This window comes from Uranotaenia lowii, chromosome 2 (genome assembly GCF_029784155.1).
Source record: "Uranotaenia lowii strain MFRU-FL chromosome 2, ASM2978415v1, whole genome shotgun sequence".
Taxonomy (NCBI): Eukaryota; Metazoa; Arthropoda; class Insecta; order Diptera; family Culicidae; genus Uranotaenia; species Uranotaenia lowii.
In genome coordinates, this window is record NC_073692.1 from 169,465,713 (window position 1) to 169,491,962 (window position 26,250).

A 26,250-nucleotide genomic window follows, 5' to 3' on the forward strand; every position below is an offset into this window, starting at 1 on the left:
AAGACCGACATCAACAAGAATATCGCGCGGTAGGGCGGTTTTTAGACGGCGTGGTGGCTGGCCAGAATACCGTTTGGCAGTACCGGCCGTCTTTAGTCTCGTGTCGATTCTAGAGCGCGTCGGAAGGGTCGTTCCGGGATCTTGTTTGTTTTTCGGTCGTCGTTCCTAACCTGGACCAGCGTCATTATCGTCGTCGTCGTCGTCGTCGTGGGTTTCGCATTTCGTTACGAACTTTCGAGCTCGCAGCGGGAAATGTTCATCGGTATGTGGTATTGGTGGAACGTAAATTTTTGGCGGTCGTAAATATTTTCATACCGGTGTGGTTCCGCGCTTTCGAGGTGCACTGGTTAGATCACGCTTGTCAAGGACTTCTTCCAGCCCAAGTCCTTCGCCAGTTTGGGGGTGGGAAGCCGAATGATATGCGCGTTCTGAAAACTATCATCAACCAAGTGATTTAGTGAGCGGCTGATTTGCGGTGGGTTCAAACTTAAGAAGATTTAATGTGGTCGGTTTAATGGTCTTTTAGATGGATGATGAGTTGATTCAAAGTGAGCAGTTTGCAAAGTTTTAGAAACGCATACCGTGGCTTGATTTAGTGCGTTCAAAGTCCTTCAAAAGGACACTTTTATGGGCTGTAATAATTCCAAAAGAATTCAACAAATAATTCCATTTAAGTGGATTGCAAATTATCCTTAAGCTATGAAGAAGTCATTAAACTAAAAATAGTGTTTTATAATGTGAGCGATAAAAAATAAATATTGTTAATACTTGGAGTGTGTAAAGAGTGTATTGATGATAAAAATCTTCTTTGAATAAATCATATTGGATACTCAAAAACAACTAAATTGGTTAATTTCAATGATCTAAACTTATGATATTTCAAGTATTCCAATAGGAATAAATAGAAGAAATTGTAAGTATTATATATATATACATGAATGTTTATGTTTTTAAGTAGCAAGCAACCAAAGTCCAATAAAACAGGTACAAAAAAAGCTTACTCAGCCCCATCATTGATCTACTGAACATTGTGAACAACAGAGGGTCCAAGTTGCTGTCTTGGGCAAACCCAGACTGGAACTAAATCAGGGAATTCTGCAAAACCACTTTTACCAACTAATCGGCGATTCGTTGGATAAGTTTGATGCCGAACACATAAAAAAAATTGCAATTTTATCAGGAGAATATAGTGATACACTGAATCTAATGCAGCTGATATCTCGGTATAAATTGCATCGATTGTTTCCTACATCTATTTCTGATAAACAATATGTTGTGAAAACGGTGAAATTCGTGGTTACAAAACGTTTAGCAAAAAATCCGTGCTGATATTCACAGATCATATTCCGACATGCTAAGCAAATGCAACGATGTTTGCTCGTTACAGCTAGTGATGTGACACCACGGTAATTGAGAATATTTTGCTTATCACTGAGCTCATAAGCAATCTTTCTAGAAGGCAAGGAATTGCTGCTGTTCTAGGGACTGATTTAAGATGTGGGTTAGTGGTTTCACCAGAAAAGCACAACAATCCCGAGTAACTTAAAATCACAAAGATACTTAATCATGAATGTTTAAAGTTCACATTTGGCTGAATAAAAGGTACTCGAAAGAAATGAAAACCGTTTTCGTAAAGTGCTTGATTTGGACTTCTGAACGAACATAAAAAGTCCAAAAAAGAAGCATAGGACATATTTGTGCGTTTTAAGTACCTTCAAAAGTCCAGATATCCAATTAGCCTATCGTGCTTTGTTACAAACTCATTGCGATTGCATTTCGACTTTAACCCATTTGAAAGCAGCTTCGCATTTAGAATCCCAAACAAAAGGAGATTTATCTTTCTACAAATTATAGATTGGGTAGATTTGGCTACTAAGATTGGATAAAAATCTCTCATAGTAATTAACCAATCCTGTAGAGGCACTTTGTTCTCGGTTTAGAGGCCTGGGCATTTTCGGAATAGCAGCTATTTTCTGCTGCATTTTGTGCACCCCATGGCGGTCTAAGACGCATCCACAATATTCTATTTTGTCATTAAAAAATTCGCATTTTTATAAATTTACCCGAAAAAAATGTTTTTGAAATCTACGTAAAACCTCAAATATGGAGCTCATATGGAATTCATCATCAACACCAGTTACTTTTACATCATCTATAAAAACTGAAATCCCCTGTATTCCTCTCAAAATCTGAGAAATTTTTCTTTGGAATATAGCTGGACCAGAGGCAATACTACTACTACAGGGCTAGAAGCGCCCATGCGGTAAAAAAGTAGGGCAAAATAGTTACTTTGAAGTGAAATTAGGGTAAAATTAGTGACCAGATCAAGACGAAAACTAACTAAAAAATGACATTAAAAACTAAAACAAAACGCTTCAAATACAATTTTGATAATTGAAAAACGTTGTTTGGAAGGTTCTTGGCTTCACTTGTAGAAAAGCAATATGTTGGACAAAAGAGGAATATTTTAAATTAGTTTAGATAATTAAAGAATAGCGACCGCAGAATCCTAAAGTTCTAAAGAAACGATGGGAGGGAACCAAAAGATCGTACTGTAAAGACTAGGACAACTGAGCCCGACAAGATCTTCGAGTTTATCCATTTTTTTTTAAAAAAAACCTTCAAATTTTGAAAATTCATTCTATAGTGTATACATTATAGAATTTTTTCAATGACACTAAAACAGTTGAAAAAGTCTAAAATTATATTGAAAAAAGTTAACAGTTCGAAAAAAATTGACAGAAACCAAGATTTTCAACAAAATTGTTATATGTGAGAGATCTACAAACGCAAATAAAAAACCAGCACATGTTTAACGAAAAATTTAAAGAATTTACTTGGAATTGAGTTAAGATTCACAGAAACAGATAAAGAACAAAAATGTTGACAGAAGATTGACAATGACTTAAAGAAGCTTAGCGAAAAAATTAAAATTAAGATGATAATAACACAAAAAGGCTTAATAATTTGACGAGACTTATCTTCAAGGTAGAATATAATTTTTCAAATTAAAAACTAACTCAAAGAGAATTTACCTACTTACAAAAATGGAACATTTCCTAAGAGATTCACTGCAGACTTTATTGCATGATTCATATATCAATCTTTAGAAAGATTTACTAGAAAAAAATTGATGTTCAAAAAGGAAGAAAAAAATTGATGTTCAAAAAAATATTCATAAATGATTCAACACGACAATTTCTTTAAAAAATTAACAGATCCAAGAAACACCTCAGAAATATTGTATCCATCTAAGAAACACTTATTGCAATGTTGTAGAAAATATATCAGAAAACCTCTAAAAAGGTACAAAAATTACTTATCTACCAATCTTCCAAATGATTCGAAAATGTCCAGAAATAAGGGAACTTAGAAACTAAATATCTGATATTTTCGATTCAATTGAGTCACTTTACACAAGTTTACATTCCATTTAATACAACCAAGAGCATGGAATTTTTCCTGCCATGTGATTCAGTTCACTGTATAGATTTTGATTGATTTTTTTTAATTAAGTTGAGAATTATTTTTAACTAATTCAAGCTTTAAAAGTCATAACACTTCAAATCTTGGTTAAACATGTTGTAATAGTGTCACTTTAGGAAATATTTTTTCCTGACACGAATGCCAAAACTTTGGTAAAGTGTCACAAATTAACAAAAAACTAAATATTTTTAGGCGAAAAACTATTTTTGTTTGAATTCCAATTGTAATCCATATAATGTTAATGTTTAAGTGTAAGCGATATATCGAAGGAAAACAAAACAATAATCTTCCTTACTGAATCTGAGCCATTCTCTCAACTTAGGTCGTGTGAATTCCCACAGGACTCGAAAGGAAAAAAAGGAACCCGTCAGACAAAAGATAAACAAATAACCTAATAATAAACTAATGAATAGATACATACCACTGGACGTGAAACAATATAATGTTTTTAATAATGAGTAGAAAAAGTTTAAAAAAATAAGCTCAGTTGTAAGGAAATTATATACAAAATAGTGACTTTAGGGACCAAATTTCAAAAAAAGTAACTTTTGAGTGACCAGCCTGAAAAAAGTGACAAAGTTACTAAAAAGTGACCAACTTCTAGCCCTGTGCTACTACTAAGGGTCCAGCGCCGATTGACCGGCGCATAGGGCTGAGATAAAAGATCTCCACTGCTGGCGATCCGGAGCCAGCGTCTTCACTTTCTGCCAGCCAAGGTTCTCGTCAACTGTGCGGATTTCAGCGGCTAGACTTCGCCGCCACGAGCTTTTGGGCCTGCCTCTTCTTCGATGCCCATCTGGATTCCAGTCAAGCGCCTCTCTGCAAATCTCGTTTTCATCTCTTCGCAGCGTGTGCCCAATCCATCTCCACTTACGTTCCCGAATCTCGATTTCTAGCGCCTTTTGATGACACCGGCGATGAAGTTCAACGTTTGAGATCCAGTTGCCAGGCCACCAAGCGCGGATGATGTTCCGCAGGCAGCGATTCACAAAAACTTGCAGTTTTCGCGTCGTCACCGCATATGTGCACCAAGTTTCACACCCGTACAGCAATACGGATTTGACGTTTGAGTTGAAGATTCGGATCTTAGTTCGTAGAGAGATCTGGCGTGACCGCCAGATGTTTCGGAGACTCGCAAACGCAAATCGGGCTTTTCTGATCCGGGTTTCGATGTCCTTCTTGGTACCACCATCAGGCGTAATCTGGCTACCAAGATACTGGAAGCACTCCACTGTCTCAACCTGTTGTCCAGCTCCTACGAAATTGGAACGATTTTCTGTATTGATTTCCATCGACTTGGTCTTTCCGACATTGATTTTGAGACCTGCTGCCTTGGAGCTTTCGGTGAGGTCGTCGAGTTTGGCTGGTAAACGGTGGATAATGTGCAACACGAGACCCCATAGTGGTCATATCACCTCTTATTCACAACTCCTATCTCTACCTCCCCGTGGTGCCGGCTGGGATGCGAGTAACCTAAGCGGAGATCGGGTACCCAACCCCGGTGGATGCTTTGGTCGCATGCAGACTGAGAAGGTGGCCGCACGCGTCTGTTCCCCAGGTCAGGGGCGGCGTGCAACAACAACCGAGCGTCTGTTCTCCAGGTCAGGGGCGGCTCAAACAGCGTCTGTCTTGCAGCAAGCGGCTGAATTTATGAAATGCGGCTCCCGCCAGCTAAGTCCAAGATGGCAGCCCCATCGCGGGATAGGGACTTTAGGCTAACAACCTACTGCTCCTGATACCTTGTATTGTTACAGAAACTGAGAGAGACCAGAGGCAATACCGTACATTAAACGAGTGGGTTGAAAAAATTCAAGATCAATATCAATTGGTTGATTTTCTGTGCGCACTTTCATTCGCAAATATGCGTGAGCTAAATCTATTTTAGAGAATTCAACACTTCTGCCCATATTTGTGAATAGTTCATCGATGGTAGGGAGGGGATATTCATCAACTAGTAGACATTTATTTTCAGTCAGTTTGTTGTTACCACATAATCGAACCTTACCCGATCAGGAGAGCATATCAAAATTGTTACACAAACCCATCTCAACGAGATATTATTTACTTATTCAGGTACAGCTTCAATAAAATATTCTTCATTTTGATCGTATCGAAAAAAAATGTGTTGAAATATGAGTAAACAAACGCAGGTTTGTGTTGGAATTGATTAAAACATCGTTTATTTCCTTCGTCGAGTCCTTATACAATAACTTAATTCTATAGCGATTATCATCTTGTCGCTTAAAACTAACTGGTTCCCAAACTCAGAATCAGTTCTTATTTATTATTAGATTCTGAGATATCCTCTCAGAATAAACTGCCAACACTGCTGGGTTACTCTGAACCACATGCTGTGTTGGCTAAGTTGATCGTGTATTATGACAACATTTGTATTGTGGTCATCATCATCGATGATCGTTGGTTGTCAAAACGCTATTGTTCTCAGTATGCGAATTGTCCGACCAAAAGGGAAAGAGAAACCAAAACAAACCAATGTGGTTTTGGGTTTTCCCCATGGAGGAACGAAGTCGTTCCGGAAAGGAATCTTTCGACGAATTTGTACAACTGGATCCGAAAAACCGTTAGTATCAACAAAATGATTATATCTCTTTTGATTCAATCAGTTGTTTTTTTTCTGCCAGGCAAGCAAATGTTTGGAAAACTTTTATTGAAAGTTTGAAGGTCTCATTCCAATGCACCAATGGCTGGTACCCGAACTTTTCAAGAATTTGTTCAAGCTGGAAACAATGCAAGAATGTTTGAGTCAGGTTGGGTCAGTAGGGTGGGTGCATATTGAGGAAAAGTAGGCAAGGGGTACAAAAAGTTTCTCATTGGTGGGGGGTGGAGACGGAGCGTATTTTGACAGCGAATTGTTCGTCTACCATGCCTACGATTACGATTGCCTGTCACAAGATGGACGATTCCGTGCGTTGGTATAAGAACCCACCTGAAGCTTTACCCGCCTTGGTTTGAGTACAAGTCAGGAGGAAGTCCAACATTGCATAATGCGTGTAAGGCTAAAATCGCATATAAACTTATATGCATTTTTCGTGGTCAAAATCCTATCTGAGATATAATTTTGCCCATTCACTGTGGTTTACCTTCACCAAAACACCATTTTGAACCATATTGTAAATTTCCTTTTCAACGATACTCCTTATTGAGAATGGTAAAGTGCGAGCTTTGAGAAAAACAGGTCTACTATTAGGTTTTAAAGTCAATGACGCATGAACATTTTGCATAAGACCAATTGTTTTTTTTTTTTCAAACACCGTAAGAAACATATTCATCAAAACTTGTGTTATATCATTACCATTATAAGAGTAAGAGACATTATTATTATTGGTTGCATTCGAACAAGTTATTACCATGTTCCAATCCAGGGATAACTCATGCAACCACTCACGGCCGAGCAAAAGATGTCTATTCCCTTCTACTACATACAAACGTAGGATCTTAGATTGCCCATTATAATTAACCTTAACGTTGACCACACCGTATACAGGAATTTTGCTCCCACAATAACTTTTTAACTTAAGACTTGTTTCGAACAGGGGAACTCCACAGAGGAATTTGTTTTTGTCAACAATGCTCATAAGGGATACTGGTGATCCACTATCTACTTCAAATCTGATTTTGCTATCTCCTGTTTTCAAGTTAACGAAGATCTTAGAATACAGTTTATCATCATTTATTTCGCAAACATCAAATACACAGATATCATCTCGTTCTTCTTGACCTTGTAATTGTTGTTCAGCTTCATCCTCAATCAGCCTCTTCATGGAAACGGCCACCTGTTTTTCTTTTTCGAACGTCAAATCTTTTTTATTCAATCAAACGCGCTTTGATTCTTTCATTTTGCAAACCGAACACAAACTGATTTCGCAAACCCTTTGGAGGTGGTAGTCTTCAAACTTGCAATATTTCGATTCACGTTGTGTTGCGTATTCCAACACTGACTGATTTTCAAGCTGCTTTCCACAACTCTACCATTTCAAGTGGTTCCGGGTCAAAGTATTTTCCCAACACCGTTACTATTTCCTCATACGTTGTGCACTCTGGTTCTGTGGGGGCTATGTGATCGCACAAGATGTTTCAGTGCCCATGTAATGTAAAATCAGTTTTTTTCGACTGGCCACTGGAACACAAAAAATCTCACTTTGTTTTGATTTTATCAATAGGTTCCAACGCAAATGTTGGAGGCACTACACTAGCGATTGCAGGTGTCGAATTAGTTGCTATTTCCGAGAAATTCACTCATACACACAAGCAACGTAAACAGCAAAAGTGCAATTGCCAGTACCCACGCACAAGAACTGGTTTTCACTTTTCCGTACAAGCAAAAAAAAGCACAAAAAAGTTTTCACACTAATTTACTATTATGGCCAATTTTGATCAATTTATTTGTAATTGATGAACCTCATTTCACGCTCGAATATCAAATATATCGCGGAAATATCAATCAGTTCAAAATAAAAAGAATAATTCTGGTTTACGATCTGTTCTTTTTTTTTTTTGTTAAAATTTACTCTGAGTTAAAGTTAAATTTCACTTATTTTTTCGTAATTCATACACTTAATCCTAGACTCTCATTCGAGTACGATCTTTCACTTTGTTCTTCTCGGTGGGCCTAAAAAACTACCGGATATAATTGTGGGCGGCTGTCTCAGGCAGGACTGAAAACAATCATTTAATCTGTACCGACCAAGCTCTTTTTTCCAAGAACACCTGAAAAGTAAGTAGCCTCTAACGTTTTTGTAGGATTGTGAATTCACTCAAAAAATTTCAAAAAATTAAAAAAAAAATCAGGAGAAAAAGCGTTATTTGGATTCAAGTTCAATTCGACATTTTCTAACAAACGACCTACTTCTGAAACACTACCTAATTGACTGGCTGCATATGCAAGCTTTCATTATTTCAAACTGAAAGAAGAATATGTTACGCAACAAATTATCAAAAGAAAAGCAAATTCAAACTAAGATATGACTTTCTCACTTGCGGTGATTTGCAAAACTCGGTTGGATCCAATTTATGTTTTTTTTATCACAGGTGGACTGCTTTGAGAAGTCTATGGAAAATTATTTCATGTTGGTATTTTAATAACCAGCAATCCAACCAATGGCCATGCTACAGAGGTAACGTCCTCAGCTATCATCTTGAGGGATTGGGTTCATTCTTAAAGCGTCTAATTTTAAACTAAGAATAATTTTTAGTGGAGGCAATATCAAGGAGAAAAGATAAGAATGTTAAAAATTAAATAGAAATAATATGAACGCAATGTTTAATTTCCAGAAATATTTTTTGATTCGAGGCTTCATACAGAAGCCGAATAGCCTTCTACTCAGCTTTGGAATAGAATGCTATACAGCCCACGAGCAGGGCTGAGTAAGATTTTAAAAGCCTGTTTTATAGAACTTTTGGTTATTTGGGCTGTTTCAATCCGCACTTCGGAATAGAGTTGTTTTCGGCATTTCTCTCGCACATTAACTAGCGTCCCACGTCCCAGTGAACAATTTGAACTGTAGAGCTCTGTTGTTTATGAGATATACACACTTTTGTACACTCTGAAAAAGTTGTATAGAATATTCTATATGAGCCTGTACGTACCAAGGTGGAGGCAATATACGGACCAAATTTTGCTCACCTTGAAAATATAATACTTTGTATTGCGTTTTCAACAATTTGATAGCAACTTTACTTTGCACAAAATCTTAGAATTGTACAACTTACAGCTTTCTAAATTGTAAGACAGGCACAATTTGATTACAATTTTCTTTAGCAGGTAGCCTGAGGTTTTTACAACTTTCTTCACCATTTAATAAAATTTATTGTTACTGTATCCCAAAGCAATTACATTTTTCCCTTATTACGATTTTACTATGAATCGCCGTGAACATAAATACAATTGAATATAGTGTTTACTTCGAATAAAATTGAACCATATACAACTTTATGTGTATTCGATTAAATTGATGAACCTTGTTATAAACATACTGAATGCAAATGTTCAAATACTGCGTAAGCATATTATCGTCTTATGAACGTCCTTAACTTTAACTGTTGGTTTGGTAATGCATATGTTGTTGATCAATCTTCCCTCATTCTCTAACTCACAACGTTCCGATCCCTAGAAGTATCGAGGAAGTATCGAAGCCTCGGCGCCATTTCATGTTGATAAAAACAAGCAAATTTGTTCATGTACAGTTGAGAGTTCTGTTTAAAAATCAGTTAATCGTATAAAATACCACTGACTGCATCGTTTCGGACTCCAAATCTATTTATTGATGCCGTTTTTTGATATACAACTTCAACCTATCTCATAGACGATTCTAATACAATCAATAATAGCATTCAGCTAGCTATTTACTGTACTGTTAAACAATTCGACAATCTGCAATTGTTGACATAAGATGATTACGATATTACTCAGCGTAGGAATTGCATTATTAACAATTATTTACCGATTAAGTTTATCTAAATTAGCGACTTTGAATGACAAGTATGAATTGATTTTTTTAAATTCCATTATACGATGTTCTCACGATTACTGTACGACCTTTCATGGAAATAATATGTCATGATAGATCGCAAGCATGAAAGATTGCTTAATTATACAGTGGAGTTAAATATTGAGCTTTACACAATTCTACTGCGATTCAAAACAACTTTATTGATCTTTCGATACGATAAACAAAATGCTATCGTATATTATGAACTATACAAACTTTAAACGGTAAAATATAACTTGGTTTAGCTACAACATGATGTTTATACAATTCCAATCTAAACTGGATTCTTATACAATCTACAATGAACACTACTTTACGATTTCTGGTTATTTGGGACTGCACAATGGTAAAAAATGCGAAAAACGTGATCGTTGCGTATAACTTTTTTTGGTTAACATTTCAGGTCATTGGTGTCTTCGGAGAAGTTTGTCAGTAAAATTAGCTCTATAATGATAAACTTTGTTTTTTTCTGATTAATCCTCCTACAAGTGAGATAAAATTTCTTGCTTCTCTATTATAGGTTCTAGCTCTTCGATGTCTTCGACAAACTTGTTTAAAATCATATTTTATACAACTTTTTCTCAGGTGTCAAGTTTCTAAAATAATTATTCTCTATAGCTAAAGGCTTAGTAAGAAATTTAACCTTTAAAACTCAGTTTATTTGAGACGCTCAGAGCCAAAGGGGTATAAGTGACAAAATGGTCGATTTTGAGTTAATGATGCCAAACGATTCTTCGTATTTCAAACTATATTTGGTGATTTTTTCAGATTTTTCGAACTTTATTTACATACTTTTACGTACGAGAGCATAAACATATTTTCGAAAAATATATAGAAAATGGCTTAACACAACAACTTAAAAGCGTGTTTTCTCGAAATAAACTTTTATGCACTTATACCCCTTTGGCTCCAAGGGCCTCATTTATAATAATTTTTTTCAGTTAACTTTAAGTTTAAAAATATGTTGCACATAGTTGTTTTTCTTATTTAAATACACCACTTTGTTGAACATTTCAAGTTTGTAAAATGTGACACTGCAGAGCTATTTTAAAAATATTACCTAAAACAGTGCTTTTTTACGTCTAATTTTACAATCACCGGGCATCATCGGGCAGCCCGCTTTAGATGCCAATCAAAGTCAAAAATTTCGTCTACAAAATGGAGGTACAACCATATCCATATCCACTTGTATAAAAGCGAGATATATCAACTTTACATTTTCCAAACAACTATTTCTATAAAACTATAGCGCATTCTACTACGTGTATTTTCATTTAGCTTTTCCCTGCGCGATGTCAAAAGTTTTAAAGCAAGTTGTCAGTACTGCAAGTCTTCTTACAAAAACTTATTAAGCTCAAAAACGTCATTCCAGAAGATGATCATGGGCCGAATATGGTAATTAAAGATGGAAAAAATATCCCTCACGAAAAAATTGAAAATCAATTGTTTGATGTGCTGAAAGCTTCCCAAAGCTTTAACCAACTTTTAAAAAAATGTCCAGATTTCCTTAGATTTGGAAGGAAAATTCTGGAATGCTCATTCGAGAGGCCGCTTGACTGGAATTAGATCGAAGTTTTTAAAGATATAACTCCACGAGGCCCCTTTTGACTGGTATTCCCAGATTTTCTATAGAACTATAGTTTCTTCCCTAATTTTAAAGAAATTCAAACAATAAAATTTAACAGTGCTATATCTTTTTTGGATTTTCATCAAAAAACCTTATGTCTGAAATAGAGATTGTAGATTCTGATTTCGGATTTTTTTTTAAATAGATATATGATTTATTTAATTCCTCAAGACTGCCACAAAGTTGTTTAAAATCAGATTCGTTAATCCGCTAAAAACTTTTTATTTTATAAATTTACATGTTGAAGCAAGTTTAACTACTGTTAATATTGAATGAATAAAAAAACATTTTTTTTAGAAGTTTACTTTGTTTCTTAAATAACCTTTTTTTTTAAATAAATGGTAAGAGAGACATCACAAATAACAGAACTTTTTAAAGCTATCTGCTCTTCAAAAAAATTAGAGCTTTTCATTTTTCATACGGTTTTTAAACATTAGTTTTTCCTCGGAATATAGTCAATAATTAACATCAAACGCTGAAACGCCTGAACAAGGCTTCAATACTGATGATTCGAGTGCCAAGTTATCCCATAATCAATATTACGACCCCATTGCATCAAAATATCATGACTCACCCGAACAAAAATTAACGTTCACTTATAGTTTCAGGAAACAAAATCGAATGCAATGATCCGTTGCAAACCTTCTACCAAAAAAGGAAAAATTCTCGGAATCGAACGGAAATTCGCGCCGAAAAGTCATAAATTTTATTCACTTACTGTTTCTAGCGCGTCTGGCATTCGAATTTTCCTGAAGGGGAGCAAGAGGCTAGTCATATACAAAAACATAAACCGTGAACGAATGGGGAAATCGACCAACATCAAATAGGGGAAAGGGGGCGGCATGTCTGATGAATGAATGTTTGCCTCACACGAACGTAAACTTTAACCGCAAAATTTTCTTAATGCACACCCTCTTCGACTGCTATCAGTTACCAGAGTGTGGATAGACTGGGTGCAAAAATTCGCTATCTATTTGCGGTGCATTTTGATGTTTTTCAAACCGAGTGGAACCCATAAAGCAAATGATATCTCGGTAAACTTTTGCCTTTTGTTTTCGAGCTTCCCGGGGATGCCGGAAATTTGATTTCACTATAGCTTACATTTGGGAAATATTCTTTCTTCAACTTGGGGAGGACTCGAATCTTGATTGGTGAAACAATTTATTTGCCGAGCATACATTGAATGGCAAGGAAATTGAATTATACATATCAATATGTACCCCCACTTGTTCGGAAGATGGTTCCTTCAATCGTCCATAAACAGCTCTTTCCGAAAGGAAGGGTCGTAAGATCAAGAGCTGCCCCCGTATTCGAAACATTTGTATGTCATGGAGGATGGTACAGAGAGGAGGAGGTTACAAATTAAGTGATAAATTTTCGGTCTAAAAATAAAATCTTGAAGTAAGGCATTGAATTTTGTTCAAGTTTTTTTTTAACATAAGTTGAACTTTAGCTGGAATACTCCAGAATTGAAAAATGAAAAAATTTTATTCGATTTCATTTTCTTATATCTAATAAGGATTTCACCTCTCGTTTTATGTTCTTTTTTTTTCAAAAAACATTCAGTCAACAGTGAGAAATGTTATGCAGCACATTTACTTAAAAAAAAAACCCTTTTAAACGGAAGTAGATCATGTGCTTGGATAAAAGACCTTTGAATAGTTTTCTACCGTATGGAATTTTTCAGATTAGTCTTCGATATGAGGACAAATTGAGAAGCTTTGGACTGTCATCGCTCATTATATGTAACGAATTTTGATTTTTCCTGTTGTACACTTTAAGAAGTTTTCATGTGGTTTTTTCCAATAATTATTAGAAGATCAATAATGTCAATATGCACTGGCTCGAACAGGTTTTCAACTGAAATTCGTGTCGTTTAATCTAATAGGGGAGTAGCAGGCTATATGCTCCTTTGAAGCAGAATCTGTAGATGTTATCGAAGACATAATCAATTTGTGCATAAAAACCAACTACACATGAACAAACATCTGTTTTCTATACATTGCCATGGTTATTACATTCAAATCTGCAATTTTCGAGAAAATTATTTTAATGTAAAAGTTGTCTTAATCGTTCAACCTCAAGCCGTTCGAGCTTTATGCACCTATTGATGTTTTTTTTAAAAAAATCACTTTCTTTGGTAATATTTTTGTAAAATTTAATTGAAAACGCATGAAACTGATAATTTTTATGCGACAAAGTTGTAAGTAAGGGTTGCCATATCTAGAAATCAATTCATACCTTTGAAAAACTTTATCAAAACTGTTTTGAGATCTTCAAGTCTCTTTTGAGATGTAGATTAGAGCTTGGATTTCAAATTTAATTGATAAAAAACATGCATGGCTTTACAAAAACATTGTTTACAACCACATTCTAATCATCACTGAACCTTCATAAAGACTTTAAAATTTTGCATCAATAGTCTTACTTAACCATGTGTTTTTTTTTTTTTTTCAAATTTCCAGTTTGTATATTAATAAAACTCTTTCATGCCTTGTGTTCAAAGCGAATAACCCTCAAAATGCGACGATTAGATTTGTTGTTTTGTCAACCATTTCGTGAAATGGCTGTAGGCCTCGATAGGCATATATTCTCCTACTTTCGTAGGTTAAGCATCATGATTTGTTATTTCAAAAGTTCAGTAAGTTCTTCATACACATAACATAGAATGAGTTTAAATCGATCTAGTGCAAAACGATTTTCTTTCAACTTTTGTACAATGCTCATCCGGCCCGTGCGAAGGACCCGTTTATGGGGGGTTTTTCGAAATTCAAACGTAGCTAAAAATAATAATAATACCAAAATTACACAACTAAGAAGAAAATGCATTCATAACAATTTTTTTACTCATAATTATCACACAAACTCAAAAAATAATAAATTTCACTGATAAAAAAAATCCCAAAACAAATCACAATGGAAGTTTCAAATCAATGATATTTTCGGGAAGTCAATGATAAACTTTCAAAATGGTGTTCTTTAGGCTGAACTAGAAATCTGCTTCAAAATAATTTTCAAGCAGTTTAATTTGAAAATTTGAAATAAATATTTCCATAACAAAGACTTAAAAAATCGGAATCCTCAAATAAATTTCAGATCAGGTAAAACATTAACCATGATAAATTGTTAGGAAAATGACAATAATCGCTATATACTGTTCATCTTAATTGACATTTCTTTTCTTCATTTTGAACTGAAGAGTTGATTGAAAAATTCCGCTGTGATGTTTTGAATTTGAAAAAAAAAATTAATCGCGATTTGAAATGAGAATCAAGTTTATGGTTTTAGAATTAAAAAAAAAATCAAAATTGAAAAACATAGACTAACTTATCGAAAATATTTTTTTTCAATTTAAATAGTTTGTCTTTAAAATTCGATGAATTTTTTTCAAAATTTAAAAAATCTGTACTATAAAATTTGGTGAAATAATTTGAAAATTTAAAAAAATTATTAAGTTTAAAAAGATGAAATTTTTTACATTAAAGAAGGATTTTTTTAATAAACACAATTTACCATTATAAAAACTTATTAATAGAATTTAATTGATAACTCAAGAGAACAGAATTTTCGTGTTATGTTTTAAAGATAAGTTTGGTGGATTTTAGCGTTTTGAACTCGAATCTTTTTTTCAAATTTGAACTAGCACATTTAGTTTTGATTATATGAACTTTTAAAATGTGTCAGTTTTGAGTGAAATCAATAATAGATAACTGTTTAACTATCAATCCTACATTTAAGAAGAAATATGATTCAGATTTCGTTTATTATATTTCATTCAAATAAGAAATAATATTTTGATGATGAAGATGTATGTTCTTAAAAAGTAATATTCAACAATTTTTAAAACTTGGGAAAGATATCATTACAAGTAATTTTGACATTTTTGTCAGAACCTAATTCCATTTGATGTAAAACTTCTTTACAAATTGGTTAAATGAGAAAAAGTAAACAAATAGAAAACTTGTATAACTTTTATCGCAGAACTCAGTGACTTGAAGTCTTGATGAAAATCGATGATTAATTCAAATATTTTTTTTCTAGATTTTATGCTTTTGTTTTCAAGTTTTGCTTTCTAAAATAATTTTGATCTGTTTTGAAAAGTTATTTCAATAACAAAAGCTGATAGAAAAATTGCATATTTTGATTCAGGGCACCCAAATAAGTCAAAATTACGTTTTGAATTTTTGGACTGTGTAATTTATTAAAACCTGCTCAAATGTGATGCTGAGAAAATAAAAAAAAATATAATTGAGACTGAAATTGGTTTCTTCAACAAAATTTCATATCAGCACAACATTGTTGAAGACATAAATGATTCTATTTCAATCAAATTTTTATAAGGTAAAAGGTAAAGGTAAAAGCTAAAGGTATAAGGTATAAGGTAAAAAATAAAAGATTTTTTATTTTTTTTGCTAATTCTGTGAGAGTAAAACGCTTGTTGCATGGTTTCCAACTTGTCGATGTATAAGATTAGTGATCGATTAATTATTTTTGAAGTTAAAATGGTTCGTTTTAAACTCTGTTCTTGTTTAGTTACACTTCTGTCGTAAAATTAAATGTCTAGTCTTGAGATTTAATAGTAAATTCCGCCGGAGGCGAGCCAAATTTCCGACTTGCGTGTTAACACTTATTTTTAAACTCCTTTTAATGTGTATTTTTTCGATACTACGGTGAAAATTTAACTTGGAAAAAATCTCCATGGTAGGGGGGGGGGGGGGGGTTAAACCCCTAAACTTTTTCCCCCCCAGTCGCACGGCCTTGATTCTCATGCTCATCAACATGAATATGGATAAAGCGGCATCTATTGATTACGTGACGTAACAAATTAAACGCGATTAAACTGCATTTTTGAGGAATAAATTGTTAGGTAACGATGAGTTTACCTCCCCCCTCCCTTATGTCACAATTCGTAACGCTCGAGCTTACTCCCTCCTCCCTAGAAGCGTTACGTTATTAATGGATGCCTCTTAAGTTTCTCTTTCTAAATAGTACCATGGCTTTCATCAAAAGCTTCCTTAAATTCAATTGTAGCCATGGTTTCTTTTTGCAGGACTTATTCAGGTCAATCCAATAAAAAAAATGTCAAAAAATCGGTTGAATAATTCAGTTTTATTCTTCCATTTCTAAAAAAGTGTTTTTTTAAGAAACATGCTAAGAATCCCGTTTAATTAGGGCATATTTTGAAACAATCTGATTTTGCCTTAACAATATTGGAAATAAGAAAACTAAATTGTATGTTTGATTAAAGTTCAGATAATTTGATACAAAATTTGGGAACAATCTGGCCCGGCCCGGTTGCCCGGATTTTATTGAAAAATGCTCGAATTTTGCCCGGATTTTTTCACTTTATCTGGCAAATACAACAAAAAAAATTAATTGTGTTGAAATTTTTTTTAATTAGCCACCAACATTTTTTGAGCAGATTTTGTAAAAATAACCATCATAGGATTTTTCGAAGCCTAAAATACGATTTAAAATCTGTTTATGAACTTTGATGATTTTTTTTTAAATTTTTTTTTATCTTGATTTTTCTTGAGTAATTTTTGGGTTTTGACAAAAAAATTTCCAGATATTGCCCGGATTTTTGGTCGTCAATTGAAAAATAGAATGCCCGGATTTTGCCAGATTTAAAAAAAAAATTGCCCGGATTATCCAGTCCGGATACGTGCTGAAAAAGTTCTGGTAACCAATTAGGAACACCCACCCTAGTTGATTTCAATTCAATTGGATAGCAAGTTTGTGGTACCAACACTGCTGGCCAAAAGTTTGGAATCATCCTCTTAAAACATGTAAATTATTAACGTTCGTATCTCAGCCGTACTTTTCTAAATTGTTTAAAAGGTTTTTATTTCAGGAAGGGCTTCTATCGTAATTTTGGACCAGTTCGAACATTAAAATAAATGTTGTTTTTCAATCAAAATATTTTGATGGCTTTGTACAAGAGAGTTCACCATAGGGTTTAACAATTTAAAACTTTTTTAGGTTTTGACAAAGATTCATGTGGTTTGACATGCACATTTTTCCGCTAATTAAATTTGATATTTTGTAGCCATAAATCAAATACGATTAATAACAGTTATATGCAATAAAAATAACACAACGCAACAAAATTCACTTTTTTCCGAGACGCAAAGAGTTTCAGAGCTGAGTGTCGAGATAATTTTGAATAAAGATGAAGTTAAATAATGGTTTTTGTGCATTTTTTTCTTTGATTGAGTTTTGTAAATGTCCACAAAATACACCATCTGAAGAAAGTGAACTGAAAAAGCTGAATTTGACAAAAATATTACGAGTTCGGAATCTGTCCTGATTCACCTCATCTTACGGTATTATTTCACCAACAATAGATGGAATGTTCACTTCTACTTCTACTTAGCGTCAGTAGAAGTCAGATCTAGGCAGCTGTTATTATTGCTGCTACAATGTTCGAAAATATATTGAAAATCATACAACTACAAAAAACTCATATCTTTCAAATTTTTGAAAATCTGGTAAGTGTCTCCTGAGCTGATGTCCGCGAGTTCGAGCCCTAGGAAAAACATCGATCACAGTTGAAACGGATAAGTTTTCTAAAAAATTTTGCAGTGATTTATCTTAAGGCTTTAGTATTGCACACCAGTACTCTCCGAACTTATTGTATAGCAACACACGTCTTTCTATCGGAAACGAATTCCACCAGCAATCGATTACGATACAATAAAAACTTAGATATATCCTCTCTAGTTACAGTAAAATCCGGCAGTGCCGGCTTGTTCGTTTTAGCTGAATCCATAAAGCGCTAAACCCATTCCTCATAGATGCACAGTCAGCCAGGCTTGCTGATGATTCAACTTTTCCAAGCTGAAACGTAAAACCGATTAAACCGCAAACTTCTCGGAAACAACGAGCGGCTCAATTCCATACTCACATGAAAACTTATTTATCTGCACTAGCAAATCTTCTCCGGTGCCGAATGTGCATCGTTTTTCACGAGTTCGTTGGAAAAGAGCGGGTGGGTAAAAGGGGAAAATTGGGTCGATCTGCTAGAATTGCTTTACAACCGCTCATAATTCATTACCCATCCAACTAAGCTTCTCCCTCTTTCGAGACGGTTCACGAATCTTCTTCTTTCGATTACTAAAACTATCTACTGTGTAGTCTTAACAAAACTATTATGTTCTGATAATTTGCGCTTACACAGTTCCATAAGCTGTAGCATTCGAAGAATACATTTTGATGACCAGCAATTTTAAAAACCTTCCAACATAAAAAGAATTTAGATCGAACTGATCATAGCAAATATTGAACAAATTTATTCAAAGCCAATCCTTACAAAATACCGTCAACTGGGGCATCATGCAACATAGAGGCTTCCAAAAATTTACTGTCCGCAGATAATCGTACCGATTGTACATCAAAAGTTTTAAGGTTTATGAGATATCAAATTGACGCAGTCAGAACAACTATTGGTTTCACCCCAGGGTGGAAAACAAAAGAAAAAAATAAAAAAAGCACTCAAATGTCAAATTGATCTGATTAAATCACCGACCAGTGAGCAGGCATCAAATTTTGTTTCATTAGAATGAACATTCTTAAAACTTTTTTTAAGTCGTTGAGAGAGTTTTGCATTGGATAAGTTTACAAGCTTCACCAAACTGAGTATGCCTCATCTATGATACAACAGCTTTGTTGATTTTGTTTGGTTCTGGCACGAATTTTTATTAAAAACCATTACAAATCGTTTCAAAAAGTGCTTATTTTTCAGTCGAAAAGTGAAAAGTGCGACAAAAATGCTTCAACAAAATTTCTTTTTGCCTGACCTAGGTTTCACAATACTGAATAAAGTTTTTTACGGCACCAAAAAATGTAAAAATTTGTACATATGCTGCTAATTTTTTTTAATTTTCTTTGAGAACAAAAAACTTTTGAAATCTATCTCACGATGTGAGGAGATACTATGTCGTCATCATTTTGTTATCATTCAATGATAACTTTATTAAATTTTATTAAAATTTTTGTGGTACACAAATGTTGCATCATGCCCTGCTGTTGCATGATGCTCCGTTTGACGATACCTTTTCCTTGTTAAATCCTCCAGGAATAATTATCAAACTGTCTGCTGGATGATATTCCTGTTATTCTGGGTCAATTTTTGCTTGATACAGGTTAAAGTTTAATTTAGTTTTGGACTTTAAGACCATACATATACAATCATTAAAAAACAAGAGTGGCTCCAGAGATACTTGTCTGGAGCCATTGCCAATCCCTAGGATGTCGCCTACTTATCAAAGCCTGTTCTATATTTAGAAGTTGTAAGAGCATGTTCACTGGTGTTGGGAAAAAGTGGTAGAAATTTTGACACTTACGGCACATTTTGAAAATTTTGCCATGCAAAAACATTTTCAAGATCTGTGGCCTTTTTTTGCAACACGTATTGTATTTTCGCATGCTGTGATGCAAAAATAGCAATATTTCTATCACATACGGCGGAAATAAAAACAGTGTTGCAAAAAAATACAACACCCCAAGATCTTGAAAACATTTTTGCATTGTAAAATTTTCAAAATGTCAAATTTCTACTACTTTTTCTCAACACCAGTGAACTTGATCTAAATATATTTCAAATTGATACCCAAGAGATGGCTCGAAACAAATATCTCTGGAGCCACTCTTGTTTTGGAATGCAAACATATTAGACTGACACAAATTTGTATGGGATGATTTTTACAAAGAAATTTTTCAACGTGGCTCCACTTAGATTGATGCATTTTGGAGTAAAAATGACTTTCTGAAAGTTTCAGGTTATTTGGTAGAAGCACGAGCTGGTACAAAGGACTTGAAATTTGTCTGAAGATTTTCGGCAAAATGTATGAAAAATCGACATTCTTTCACTCTTTGTGATCTAAAATATGTTTCCAATATGCTTGAAAGCTCAGAATTTCAAAAATTGTAGTTCAAACAATGACAAACAAGTTTGTTTAAGATTGTGACGCGATACGAGTTGATTGTGATGAGTTATTTGCAATTGAATGTGAGGTTTTTTCTCGCATTTCATCGATATATCGTGAACGGTTATTTAAGCCATTTGTTTGAAATACAATTCCTGAAATTCTGATCTTTCTGGCATACTGGAAACATGTTTTAGATCACAAAGAGAGGAAGTATGTCGATTTTTCATGCATTTTGCCGAAAATCTCCATACAAATTTCAAGTCCTTTGCGCCAGCTCGGGCTTCTGCCAAATGACCTGAAACCTTCAGAAAGTCATTTTTTCACCTAAAAGCACCAACTTAGATGATGCCTCGTGGAATATAAGTTTTTTTTGTTATGGGCCAGTCTAATACATAAGTATGCTCTTAAAGTTCAAAATGAAGTCAAAACAAGAAGATTCGAGAACCGTCTCAGAAGGGAAGAAGCTACATTGGGTGGGTAATTAATTATGAACGGTTGATAAGCATTTTTAGCGGTTTGACTTAATTTTACAACAAATCATCAAGCCATATAAAAATAAGGGAGTTTGCATACATCCTGCACTCTCATTTTGGAAAAAGGAAAAGGTATTCCAGTGCAATCACTTCATATCAAAACTTGTTTGTTTTTGTTTGAAGTTGATTACAAGTTGCTTACAATGTTTTCAACTATTCCATAAAGTCACTGATTGTGACTTACGCTAAATTTGCTTTTGGAAAAGACTTGACTGTTCAAGTAATGCTCAATTGAGTTTCTATGTGTCATTCATTGCAATACATCATCTCTTCGAGTTCCATCAAACTGATTCCAAGCAACGTTTCAGTTTTTATAATCCGCTACAAGACCAAGATTAAGTTTTAGAGGAGGCTTAAAGAGTCTTATAAATCAAACAGTGTTATTTGGGGTGTTCTTAATTTGAAGTTAATGCTTTTAATTTGTTTGAACTGTCGTAACAACATACCTCTCCCTCCCTGCCACTTTTTTTTACTTTTACATCGGTTCGTAGCGTCAAAACTTGCTTGAACTCTGTTATTTTTATGAATTCAGGGTAGTATTATATATTTGATTAGTAAGGAACCCTCTCAATAAGGCAAGTGGCAACCTCAAATGATGATATTGACGCCAGTGAAACTATCCCTTTTCAAATGATGAAAATGTAGAGAAAACTATTCAATGTTATAAAAAATAGTGGGACCTTGCCCCCCGTAGTTTAAAAAAAATCAATAATTTTAGTGAGGCCGATCAGAATGTAAACCAAATTCTTTTAAAAATAATCATAATGAAAGCTTAGAAATTATTTTTTCTTATTTTATTTTAATTTTTTTTTTTTGGGATACTAGCTTCCCTTAGACCATGGATAGCCAACCTTTCCAACAGGCTGGCCAAATTTCAAAAATGAGATTGGATGGTGGGCCAAAAACAAAAAGCCAAATTGGCTGGTGGCCAAAAAAACTAATTTTCTGGAGTATTTGAAAAAAAAAATACAGCTCACATCGTGTTAAGATTAAGCTTGCCAAGTTGCACGGTTTAATTCGGGTTTGCCCGGATATTTAATACAAAATTTTGGAGAAAACTGATCCGGCTCGGTTGATCGGATTTTATTGGAAAATGCTCGGATTTATTCACTTTTTTGCCTAACCGCACAAAAAATTCAAATTGTTTTGAAAATTTATTTTATTTATGCATATAAAACGTAAATTTTTGAGTAAGTTCTATAAATATAATCATGAAAGGTTTTGTGGAAGCATAAAATACGATTTAAAATCTGCTAATAACTTTGAATGGACTTTTTAAAAAGTTCTTTTTTGCTATTGATATTGCCTGAAATTTTGGTCGACAATTTTTAAATCAAATTCCCGGTTTCGTCAGTTTTTGAAAATTAAATTATTCCAGATTTTTCCGGTCTGGATACGTGCTGATAAAAATCTGACTACTTTAGTATAGATTCATCTTAATAAGTCGTTTTTGTCAAAGTCAATTTTATGGTTTCCAAATATAAAAAAATGTAACCGTTCGTTACAAAATCTTTATGTTTTTTTTTTGTTGGTGCCGTTTAAATAATTGAGTGAACGTTCACATTGCTAAAATTTGTAAGTTAGAATGTCAATATTGTTATTAGTTTAGTTTGGGAATTGTAATCTTAATTAATCTTCAACACACTGAAAATTGTCAACACACTGTACACAAGAACACATGTGGGACTTAGGAAAATTGTCGGAGTAAGAAAAAGGTGTGGAACATGGGTGTGGAATACATTTTACTGTGCATTATCAACTCCCCATTTTGATTTAAAAATTGGCGGTTTCCCTGGCTATACTCGGCCATTTGAATCTAGGCGGCGAGTGTGACAAAACGTTCAAGTGGAGTTGTGAGTTGGAAAATCTTCAAAGTTTTTTGTAAGGTGGAAGTGATATCGGAAGTAGCAGGCTGTTGAAAGCATTCAGGTAGGCCTTGCAAGAAGCATTAGTATGCTGGAAAGTTGCCGCAGCGTTTATGCGATTTGGTAACGGTTTTTTTATACGTCCACAGGACCTTTTGGTTGTTTTTATAAAATAAACTCACCCGTCACACTCCCACGGCCTAACGGACTTTGCTTCCGTTACGTCTAACCCGTAAAGGATCATCGACATCCTCTGGTCTGCGGGCCATAATTATCAAGGAGGATTCCCTCGGACCGAAAAAGGGTCCTAATTCCCAAGGAGGGCCTCTCTCGGCTTGACCAATCGGGCCAGCCCGGGTCAGTCGATTGCGTTTATGAGAGAAGCGCCTAGCAAGCAGAACTCCACGCGACCAGATACGACCGTTACTATCGGACTGGTCATTCCCACCCATCGTTCCGGTGCACAGATTTCCGTCGGTGCACGTTAGAGTGGCATAGGAGCTGACGAGCTCGCCATTTTGAATGGAAGCAGCGTCATCGTAGTCATCAGGAGCAGCGGTACGTACCAAAAGTTTGCGCAAACACACCCCACACACATACACTTTACAATAAACACATTAAATTTGAATAGTTTTGGTTTTTTTCATTTTCATTAATAAAATTAATAAATATCCTGAATAAAAAGTTTTCCATTAATTACAATAGCCCATATCAGTAAGGTGAACATTCGAAAATCCGCGACGTCCTCACAGTTACCTAGTAGCAGGCAGACCCTCAGACCCAGCTCGAGGGGTCTCTTGTTCCAGAGATCGAAGTCGAGAAGAAGTAAAAAATAAATCAAAGTAATAAAAAATGGTCGCCTATTTTTCAAGTTTACGTTTTCCTTAGAATAATTTGAAAGACAAATAAATAAACCTCAGAATGGTATTGTTCAAAAAAAGTTGCGTTCACAAATTTTTGACATTTGAAAGAATATTTTTTTTCGACGAACTCTCTGAATACTAATTTGAGTCTTTTTGAATAATTGCACCTTTTTCAAGTCAAAATTTTGCTTAAAAAATCGGTCTTCTGATAGATTTGTCAGTACCAAATCGGTTCTAGTTGAATTTTACTACCGAACTGTAAATTTTGTCTATTTTCTTATAATTGATATTCATAAATACAGAGAAAGATGCCAATTGAAATATATTTGGGTTAGGTTTAATTTTCATAAATGTACCCTTTTCGTTCAAAGCTAAGCAAACAATAAAAAATTGGAAAAATTAACAAAGCAAACATTCGATATTTTACATAATTTGCAAAGTTATTAAATTTGAATGGATGAACGAAGTTGTTGAAATAGAATTCAGAATACGTATGGTTGAAGTTGTTGTAAAAGTATAGTTTGAATAATGATGTTGATTTGCCTAGGTGATTTTTTACGATTTTTAATCAATTTTAATACGATTTTACTATCTTTCAGAGGCTATCCAAACTTCTCAATGTAAGAACTAGAGTCTGCTTGAATGTTCATTATAATCAATGATCACCAAAACACAATCGGGAAACATTGAAAAATATGTGATGGAATCTACAGATAATGTGTCAAGTACTGTACAATTATGATAATTTTTAAATTTTAATTGTAATTGTTTTTTAACAGTGACAGTAACCTTTTTGGTAAAATTATATGAGACCCGCAGAGCCAAAGGGGTATAAGTGAAAAAATGATCGATTTTTAGTAAATAATACTAAATATCTCTCCATGTTCGATTTTTAAGATTTTAAAACTTATATTCGCATACCTTTACGTTTGATAGAAAATTGCAATTTTTTAAAAATGTATGGAAAAAAGCCAAACACAACAATTTAAATGGGTGTTTTCTCGAAATTTGATTTTATACATTTTTTCTCCTTTGCCTTATATCACTTTAGAGATTTTCAGATCTTTGTTTTGAATTAAGTTAGAGTAGATTCAGATAGATTTATCTTTAAGGTGATTTTTTCGGCTTTCAGTCAGTTCAAACAAACGAACTCAAGCGATTATGGAACATCGGATACACGAAACAGGATTACGCAATTCAACAACTTCGCCAACAAACAGCTTTACTGGAACATGAAATAGCTATGGATCATCTGTTCGACATCGATAAAGCGGATATCATCGACAGATGTGACAACGAAAACAAACTGTTGATTCTGGAGAGTTGCCACATTAAAACAACAAAACATGCAATAAATCTAAAAAAAGACACCGAAAACATACATACATCATACGCAAACATTTTTAAAACCATCCAACACATACGAAAAATAAACCAAAAACATAAAACCACCAACACAGAAACACAAATCCAACAACACTCAAAAAACAATAGCACAGACTAGTTGTAACAGATCAAAGCTAAACAAAAAGTGAAAAGTAGTGACTGTGGAAAATCGATGCTGCGGAAATATAATCCAGAAAATAGGAGGAAGTACGGATTTTATACAGTAAGTCGAACAGCACTACAAAAACACTAGATTCACAAATTAATCACAAAATATTGTAACAGACACAAATGACAGCTTTACCCGATCAGCCGAATCAAACCTGACAAGATATACGACACATTTTAGGTAAGAATCGGTTAATTTTGTGAAGACTTTTTGAAATTTTGTTTACACACAATAAATTTTACAGTCCCTGATGACGATCCTATATGGATTGAAACGTTGGAACGTTAAATAAATAGTCGTTTTTGCTATTTGAACTGACTGAAAGCCGAAAAAATCACCTTAAATTCAAGTAACAGTCGTTAAAAAAACATCGATAGATTTATCCAAATAATATACGTACCTAGACCAAGGAAACTTATCAATTCTCACAACATGGCTTTTACAAAATGAGCTTGGGGGTACAAAAAGTTTGGCGGGCCGTGGTTTAGCCATCCATGCCTTAGATAAAAGGATAGAAGTTTTAATTTAATCAATCGTTCAGTTAATTTGAGTTTAAAATTTGATATAATTTCAAGCTGTTTTTGAATTGCCTCAAGAAATATCATTTTTAGTGTACGCATCTGTTTCATAGGAGGAAATAACCTTTCAATACATTGGATTGTCTTTTTGAATACTGGTTTTAAAATACAACATCAATGAAAATCTATTGGATGTTTTCTGAATTCATAGCCTACAATTTTGTATTCGACTTCCTGTTACTAAAATGGAAAAAGTCACTCAATGCTACAATCTGATGGAGAAGAAAAGTGAAATTTACCTGGATTTTTACGTAGGCGCTCATAACGTTAAATGTTATTTAAAGCTTATGAAAATTATTTAAAA

The 26,250-nt window shown here is 34.2% G+C and overlaps 1 protein-coding gene across 3 annotated transcripts in view; it reads left to right on the forward strand.

Moving 5' to 3' along the window:
• LOC129750145 (uncharacterized) overlaps positions 1-26,250 on the forward strand; it is a 531,649-nt gene continuing 505,399 nt past the window's right edge. For 2 of the 3 annotated variants that reach the window (XM_055745386.1, XM_055745388.1), the window contains exon 1: positions 1-913. The gene's annotated coding sequence lies outside the window, so the exon portion shown is untranslated. The remainder of the gene's footprint in view (positions 914-26,250) is intronic. The other variant, XM_055745387.1, reaches the window with a different exon arrangement.